This window comes from Apium graveolens, unplaced genomic scaffold, assembly GCF_009905375.1.
Source record: "Apium graveolens cultivar Ventura unplaced genomic scaffold, ASM990537v1 ctg3053, whole genome shotgun sequence".
Lineage (NCBI taxonomy): Eukaryota > Viridiplantae > Streptophyta > Magnoliopsida > Apiales > Apiaceae > Apium > Apium graveolens.
Window position 1 is genome coordinate 119,129 of NW_027417917.1, and position 8,393 is coordinate 127,521.

An 8,393-nucleotide genomic window follows, 5' to 3' on the forward strand; every position below is an offset into this window, starting at 1 on the left:
ATTTGGAAAGAAGAGAATTATGGCATAAACCTGATATCTTGCTGATCAGGTAAAGATACCAATAAGTAACCTTTTCTACTAGTAGATGGACGAATTCCCCACTGGTCATCACCCTGGCCGCATTAGGACCTATGCTGGACTGCCACTCAGCCACTTACGCATTGATGAACTCCCACTGAGCCACTTACACTTTCATGGACGCCGACTGAGCCCATGTTGCTTATGCCGACTCAAATAGATGGACTTACTTCCCGAACGTTGGGCAAGTAATCAAAATGTTTTCTCAAAACAGCAACCTCGTTGCGAACATAAAATGCACCACAGAGCCGGATCCCTCAGGTTTTGAGCGAGTATTTAAATCCCCTTCGAAAGGATGATCTTAAATCTAAAAATGAGTTTTGGGATCCGCTCTAACTTCTAAAATCATTTTGAAGACTCGAAAATATTTTAAAGAATGTTTAGAGTAATGATGACTTAATAAAATAAGTCATTCCCGATATGTTAGAAAATATCTGAATATTATTATTTAAATAATATTCCCATAAGGATAATCTTTATAAAAATAATTGAAGTAGAAGTTTTAAAACTCATACTTGAAATGAATAATAAATAACCAAAGATATACTTATACAAAAGTACGATCTTTATTTGAATAATCGAAAATAAGTTTGATTATCGAAACATTATTCTTTAATAAAATAAAGAATATTGTTTAATAAAATAAGCGGAGTCATAAGTCCTCGAATGAATATTCAAAATAATATTCATTAAATAAAGTAAGCGGAGTCATAAGTCCTCGAATGAATATTCAAAATAATATTCATTAACTAAAATAAAGTTATCGAATAAACCTTATTCGATTAATAGTTTTGAAAACTATATATATATATATATTATACTCGGGAACATCGACTCCCGATTTAGAAAATGTTCACCTTTGGGTCCCCTATACTAAGGGTATACGCAACTACTGTTTATGTCTAGCATAGGTATTATGCAACTTATAAGCATTTGAATTGATAAAAGAATATCAAGATTACGAAACAGGCATGCATATAAATATCATATCACATGCTCCAATATATCGCAAGACTTTGCTAATAATAATCATGCACTTATCACAAGATAATGTATATACATATATACATCACAACAACGGTTATACGGGTAGAAAACTTGCATGAGTGTTCCGGGGTAGACTTAAGCTTAGAGTGGGTCCGGTAACCTATGAACAAAAACATAAGCCGGAATTCGACCACAGTCGTTTAAGAAACTAGTCAAAACTCATTCATACCCTAACGGTCGCTTACGGTCGCTTATACGCTTAAAGATTTGCATTAATCGCTCGCGTACCATCGGCTCCACTAATTTTAATAAATTAACTGTTACGAATTTTAAGGCGACTCTTTCAGGAATACTCTACCAACTGCCTAACCCACCTTACATAATTGTTTCGTAATCCAATTAGTCTTTTAGGGGCCTTAAACAAGGTCTCAAAGTAAAGCGAGGGGTAAAGGTTCATTCGCGAAACGCCGTTACTTAAAATGATCGTTTCTCCTAAACCGTACATCGGAACCAAGCGAACCACATATCAAAACGAAGCTTACGACACGTTCTAGATAATCATGGTAATGTTACAGATTGACCGGTGAGTTATCTAGTCCGAGATTCATGTACAACAGTCTAAGGAAAATGGGCATTACGACGGCTATATTTACGAGTTTTCCAAGTTTCTCACTACACCAAAACCACACCAAAAAACCCACAATTATTAACACATCAAAACCTCAACTAAATAATACTATACCAGTCCTTATTCTCCAGATTCTTCATCTCAACCAACCACAATTAAGTTCTATTAACTATAACAAGATTCATTCACCAAATCACTCCAAATTCAAATCAAACTACTAATAATCAAAGATCATGCTTCTCATTTAGAAAACCAACTATCAAACTCACTAATAATCAAAGTAAAGGCTAGGGTTTGAAGTTTATACCTTCCTTGGGAGGTGTTAAGTTGCTAGGAAGCCTTAAGGAGCCTCCTACAAACTTGATCTTTCCAAAGAAATCAAGAACACAAAGTTAGGCTTTGAAGTTTCTAAAAGTCTGATTGAACGAACTGTAACAATGAGGGTCTTACCATGCTTATTTGGAGGAGACTTGTGAACAAGAGTTGTAGGCCATCTCAATACCTTTCCAACGAGCTATATAACATAACATTTGAGTGAGTATTGAAGGAGATATGGCAGTTTGAAGTTGCTGAGTTTGTTTTGGCCGAGAGCTTCTTGCAAAGTCAACTCTTCTCTTTTTGATTGATGTTATTGCTTGGTTGATTCTTCTTTTTGTCTTGAAATTTGTTTTAACCTTTTTACCATGGTTAATTTTGTATGGGCCAAAATCACCCAACAAACAAAACTCCTTTGTCATGTTTATGCAAGCAAGCTTGTGTCATGTGATGACATCATCATCCACTACCTTTTTTATTAATCCCTTAACTACTTGGCTAATGACCGTTGATCTGTTATACGGTTCGTTTATCTTTCGTTTTCGTTCGTCGTTTGAGGGATCATATCCGAGATCTTATTACTTGGGTTCCCTTAAACCTTTCTCAATATTTTATATTCCTTTTATGATCCTCTCTTATAATCCTTGAATTTAAATCATTTTAATCATGTTACCTTACACTCAATTCTTTCGGTATCTGGTGGATTTTCGGGAAAAATCAAAGTGTTCAAATTTTGATTCCGACGATCTTTACATACACTTATTTACTTTATGGAATACTAATACGATCTTAGAATTTCCATAATAGTACTCCTATATATCGTGGTCTGATAATTTTTCTTAATCAGCATTGTCAGCACAAGTTACTATTCATCAGGGTTTCAAAAATTTCCAAAAATTGGAGTTATTACAAGTTTTAAGGCGATTCTTTCGCGAGTACCTTACCAACTGCCTAATCCACTTAACATAATTGTTTCATACCCCAATTAGTCATTTAAAGACCTTAACCAAGGTTTCAAAGTAAGGCGAGGGGTAATGGTTCGGTCGCGAAACGCCGTTACTTAAAACAGTCGTTTCTCCTAAACCGTACATCGGATTCAAGAGAACCACATATCAAAACGAAGCTCGTAACATGAACTATCTAATAATGGCAATGGTAAAAACCTAACAGTGAGTTCACGGGTCCTGATGTTAAGAACAGAACAGTTAAGGAAAATCGGGCATTATGACATTTATGTTTACGCGATTTCCAATTTAATTAACACTCTAAATTATCATCAATTCACTCACAACCACCAATACAACAATATTCAACCATCATACTACAAACTCAGTCCCCAACTCCAAATTTTTATCCAACCAATCAAAGACCCAATATTCAAAACCAATACAAATCCACCAAAACTACTTATAATCAAAGATCAAGCCTTAATACTAACAATGCTTCAACAAAACTTAATGGAATCATAAAATCAAAGCTAGGGTTTGAAGTTGATACCTTCCTTGGTAGGTGTTAAGTTGTTAGGAAGCCTTAGGGAGCCTTAATCTAACCTCTTACAAGCTTGATCTTTCCAAAGAAATCAAGAACACAAAGTTAGGTTTTGAAGTTTCTAAAAGTCAGATTGAAAGAACTATCAAAACGAGGGTCTTACCATGCTTATTTGGACGATACTTGTGAACAAGAGTTGTAGGCCATCTCAATACATTTGCAAAGAGCTATAGAACATACTATTTGAGTGAGTATTGAAGGATATATGGTAGTTTGAAGTTGCTGCTCTGATTTTGGCCGAGAGCTTTTGTTCTTGGAAAGCAAAAGTCAACTTCTAATTTGTGTTTTGTGATTTGTTTTGCCTTGGATTGGTTGTTTTGTTTTGTTTTGATTAATTAACCTTTTAACCATGGTAAATTTTTTGTGGTTTATAATCAACCAACACTTCCTTCCCTTTTTGGTCATGCTTATGTCATCTGCTTATGTCATCTGCTTACACTTGTCTTCCTCTTGTTGGTGTGATGACATCATCGTCCATTAACCTCTTTGATTAACCCCTAATTACTTGACTAATGACCGCTGATCTGTTATACGATTCACTTAACTTTCGTTCTCGTTTATTGTTTGAGTGATCATACCCGGGATCTTATTACTTGGGTTCCCCTAAACCTTTCTCAATATTTTATATTCCTTTTATGATCCTCTCTTATAATCCTTGAATTAAATCCTTTTAATCATGTTACCTTATATTCAATTCTTTCGGTATCTGGTGGATTTTCGGGAAAAATCAAAGTGTTCGAATTTGGATTCTGACGATCTTTACATATACTTATTTACTTTATGGAATACTAATACGATCTTAGAATTTCCATAACAGTACTCCTATATAGCGTGGTCTGATAATTTTCCTTAATCAGCATCATCAGCAAAAGTTATTATTCATCCGTGTTTCAAAAATTCCAAAAATTGGGGTTATTACAGTCTCCCCTCCTTAAAAGGATTCCATCCCGGAATCAGGTAAAAATGAATAGGGATACTTTCTTAGCATTGCACTTTCTAACTCTCAAGTCAATTTTCCCACATTGTGGTTCTACCATCAAACTCTGACTAGTTTGATAACCCTTCTCCTAAGCACTTGTTCCTTTTCAATCTATAACCTTTCCCGGTTGCTCCATATAGGTTACGTTTGGTTGCATTCCTATGCGCTCATATGTTAATTTCCCAATATGACTTAATATGTCCAAGGGTCCAACAATTCGTGGGCCTAGCTTTCCTTTCTTTCCGTACCACATCCCTCCTTTCCAAGGGAATACCTATAACAGCACTAGGTCTCCTACTTCCTACTCTTTTTCATTTCGTGTCAAATCAATACTTCTTATGTCCATCTTGGGCTATTACCAGCCATCCTCTGATTAGATCTATTATATCCTTGGTCCTTTGGACTACTGCGGGTCCGAGCATCTTGTGCTCTACAACTTCATCCTAACATAAGGGAGATCAACATTGTCTTCCCTCAAGGATCTCATAAGGCGATATCTCAATACTGACATATGATCTATTATCGTAAGAAAACTCAATCCGTGTTAAGTGATCGTTCCAATTTCTCTCAAGTCTATTGCACAGACTCTCATCATAGCTTCTAGCATTATAGCTTTTGCTTCTCAATACCCATTCTTTTCCAGTTCGTAGTCATTACTATCTTCCGTACATAATACTATACTGGTTACACTTTTGCTCGTTAGCATTCTATAACCTTTTAATAATTGCGTCAACCTTAGTATCATGAACGCGTTAGATTCGGAATACCACCGCAGTGATACTACTCCTTCCTAGCTGCTTCTATCTTTGAAAGCTTGATCCATCGTATAGAAGTAAAAGAATTTATTGAGAGATCACTATGATCATGAACACTTTTTATATCGCATAGTTAGTACAGAAGGTGGCCATCCTTTAGTACTTGACAAGCAATTAAACAACATGTGGTATCCTACTAGGCTTCTATCACATAGATATATAGTCATTCGGCAATACATCCCCTTCTGGAAGGGTTGTTCTTCTCAGCTTACATGAAATGAAAAGGAGAGAAAAGAACGAATTGAAGAGAATTGTATATATATAAAAAAATATACTGCCACAAAATATCTGGCTTGGAATCTACCTCTGAACTATAGAGGTTTATCATAGAAGAATCAAAAGATATATGTATATAAGTCAACATCAAGTATAATATCATCGCATTTCACATGCCTAAATATTTTATTTTATTTTGCTATTATGTCCATCATTCTATGGACCCATGCTCTTGCTCGAGCTTATACACAATCACCTTTGAAACTCCCTCGACATCGAAATCGAATCTGGGATTTCATTCTAGACATCATCGTTATTAGAATTCTATGCTTGCACCGCAACCTTCCTCGTATAGTAATATGACTCTCTATTTATAAGAAGGAATAAGTATTCAATAGGTAGATAATCGACTTAATTAGCCTATCAATGATAACTTATACACCACCATGACTCGATTAGTGGTACTTAATCTCAACATTCATTACCATACAACTCTCGCGGTTGTAATCGGCTTATTATTCAAAGAATCGTTGATGCATTACTATAGTCCACCACGGACCTACGGTAGTCATTCGTTTTCCTTGGAATCTTAATAGCTAACCATACGGAGTCCATACCTGTCATATCGAATTCTTCTAAGGAGTTAACTTAATCACCATTCATAATTCATGAAGAACACTCCAGCTCCTGACGTACTTTCATGACATGAAGCAGATAAAATTGCAGAAGAGTTTCAATCAAAGCAATGATAGCAGGTTAATACCATTATTAACCATATGTCTTTATTGGGAGACATGCATCTCAAAGGTTTATTTAGTCATTCCGTAACATGGTCCTGGCTTATCTCAAGATAGTACCTTCTAAGATAGATAGCCCGCTCATGGCGATTATACGAATTAAACCTTTACCAAACTAATATTACGGTTGGGTATTGCACAGTCATCAGAAGGAATGTCAATCTTCCAAACCATAATACAACCTTCACGGCTTTAACCATTATTACTGTATTCCTCTGGCACGAGCGCCGATAATTGTCCTCTTATACTTAAAGTGTTGGCCACCTCTTTGGCCTTTCCTGATAGTAAAATTTCCTTACAATCAATGTCTTTTAAATGACCTTCAACTAAATTTTCTACCTCATCTCCAATCACTGCTTGTGTGAAAATGCTCTTTATTACGCCTTGGTAAAAAAAATTATCATCACTTTTCCATAAGTTATTGCCTCGGTCTTTTAGAGTTTAACATTATCACGATTGACTCTTGATCATACTTAGGACGTCTCTTATTTTGGGTCCTTCTTGATTTCACCAATCTCGACCCTTATTGGGTCAATCTATACTTTCTTATGGTTCAACATGTGCCCCACCTGGCATTATTATAATTACGTCACATTTCCTTTATCAAAATTTCTATTCTTGAGAACTTTGAATATTACCTTTCTCCTTGTAAAACCTCTAAGGTTATCCTTGAATCGTTCCTCCTGTATTCCCTAGATACAGGGCATATCAAAATACCATTTACTAATACTAGAACCATTATCTATTTACTTCTGAAAAATTTCTCTACTGATCTTTAAAGGTTGTTGTTACTTTAGTCCTTCATTCCATACTACCCAAACTCATAATGTGCCTATTAAAGGTGAAATGCCAACCTTTATGCATTCCCCCATGGTTCATCTCAAGTTATCGAAGTTATATCCTTAATTCCACCTTTAAAAAGGTACTTGCATCCTTCCATGGATAAATCAAGTCATATATCCTTGATAGATTATCTTATTCAATCATTCCCACCTCGATAGTCTATACCAATTTCACGATAGCATCCTTATTCAAAATAAGTTCAATCCATATAGCCTCCAAAAGATAACAACGGTTATCCACTTTTCTTGCCTGATTTGGTAATGATAACAGGGATGTTCTAGAAGATATTGGTCGTGTTCAACGTGAACTTCTTCTTAATAAATCCTTATTTACTTTTGTTGTTTATCTCAACAGTCATCTCAATGTTGGGATATCTTTCATACCTGGCATCTCCCTTTCTGGGTATCATGCCCCCGGTCTTACACTTCACTTTCTTGAAGGTCACTTCCTTCATCCAATTTTCCTAATTTCTTACTTCCTTGTCTCCTCAGTCTATCCGTGTCTCATTATTTATCCTTCGAACTATCTCAAGGTTTCCTCGAATCCTCCCAACTTACAGGGGATAAAATATATGTATCTCTTATGCTTTCAACCATCAATTTTAACTCATGGTGAATCACCCTCATCCTGACGATTACATACTTTTCTATTTCTATTACTACGAGTCTTTAGGGTTTCCTCATACCCAACTCCCTAATCATTCCTCAAACTCTATTGTCTTTATTTTCCTTTCCACTTCAGTTTCTTTTTATTTTCTTTTCTATTACAATCATTTCATGAACCCACTACTCATTGACTTCAAACATCACGTCATTCTGGGATTATTATCATAAGAACGAATCTTGACAACTTTTACAACTTAGCTTCATAATTCATCATACTCGTCCGCCTTTGTTCTGGCTCTAAAGCTTTTACAGTATCTCCATAATCTTGGGAATTACTTTCTCGAAAACAATTGACTGAACTTTAATCAGTTTATCATAACCTCTGGATCCGTGCCTTTCTTGGTCTTTCACCAGCGGGTGGCCTCTCTCTTAGGAGGGTAAGTGACAAAAACAGTCTTTTGTGATTCGTCAATCATTTAGAATCTCAAATGATTCCTATATTTCCTTTAGCCAGGCTCTTGCCTCGACTGGGTCAGCTTGTTCCTTGGAACTCTGAGAGCTTGGCGACTTAAAGGTCCTGAA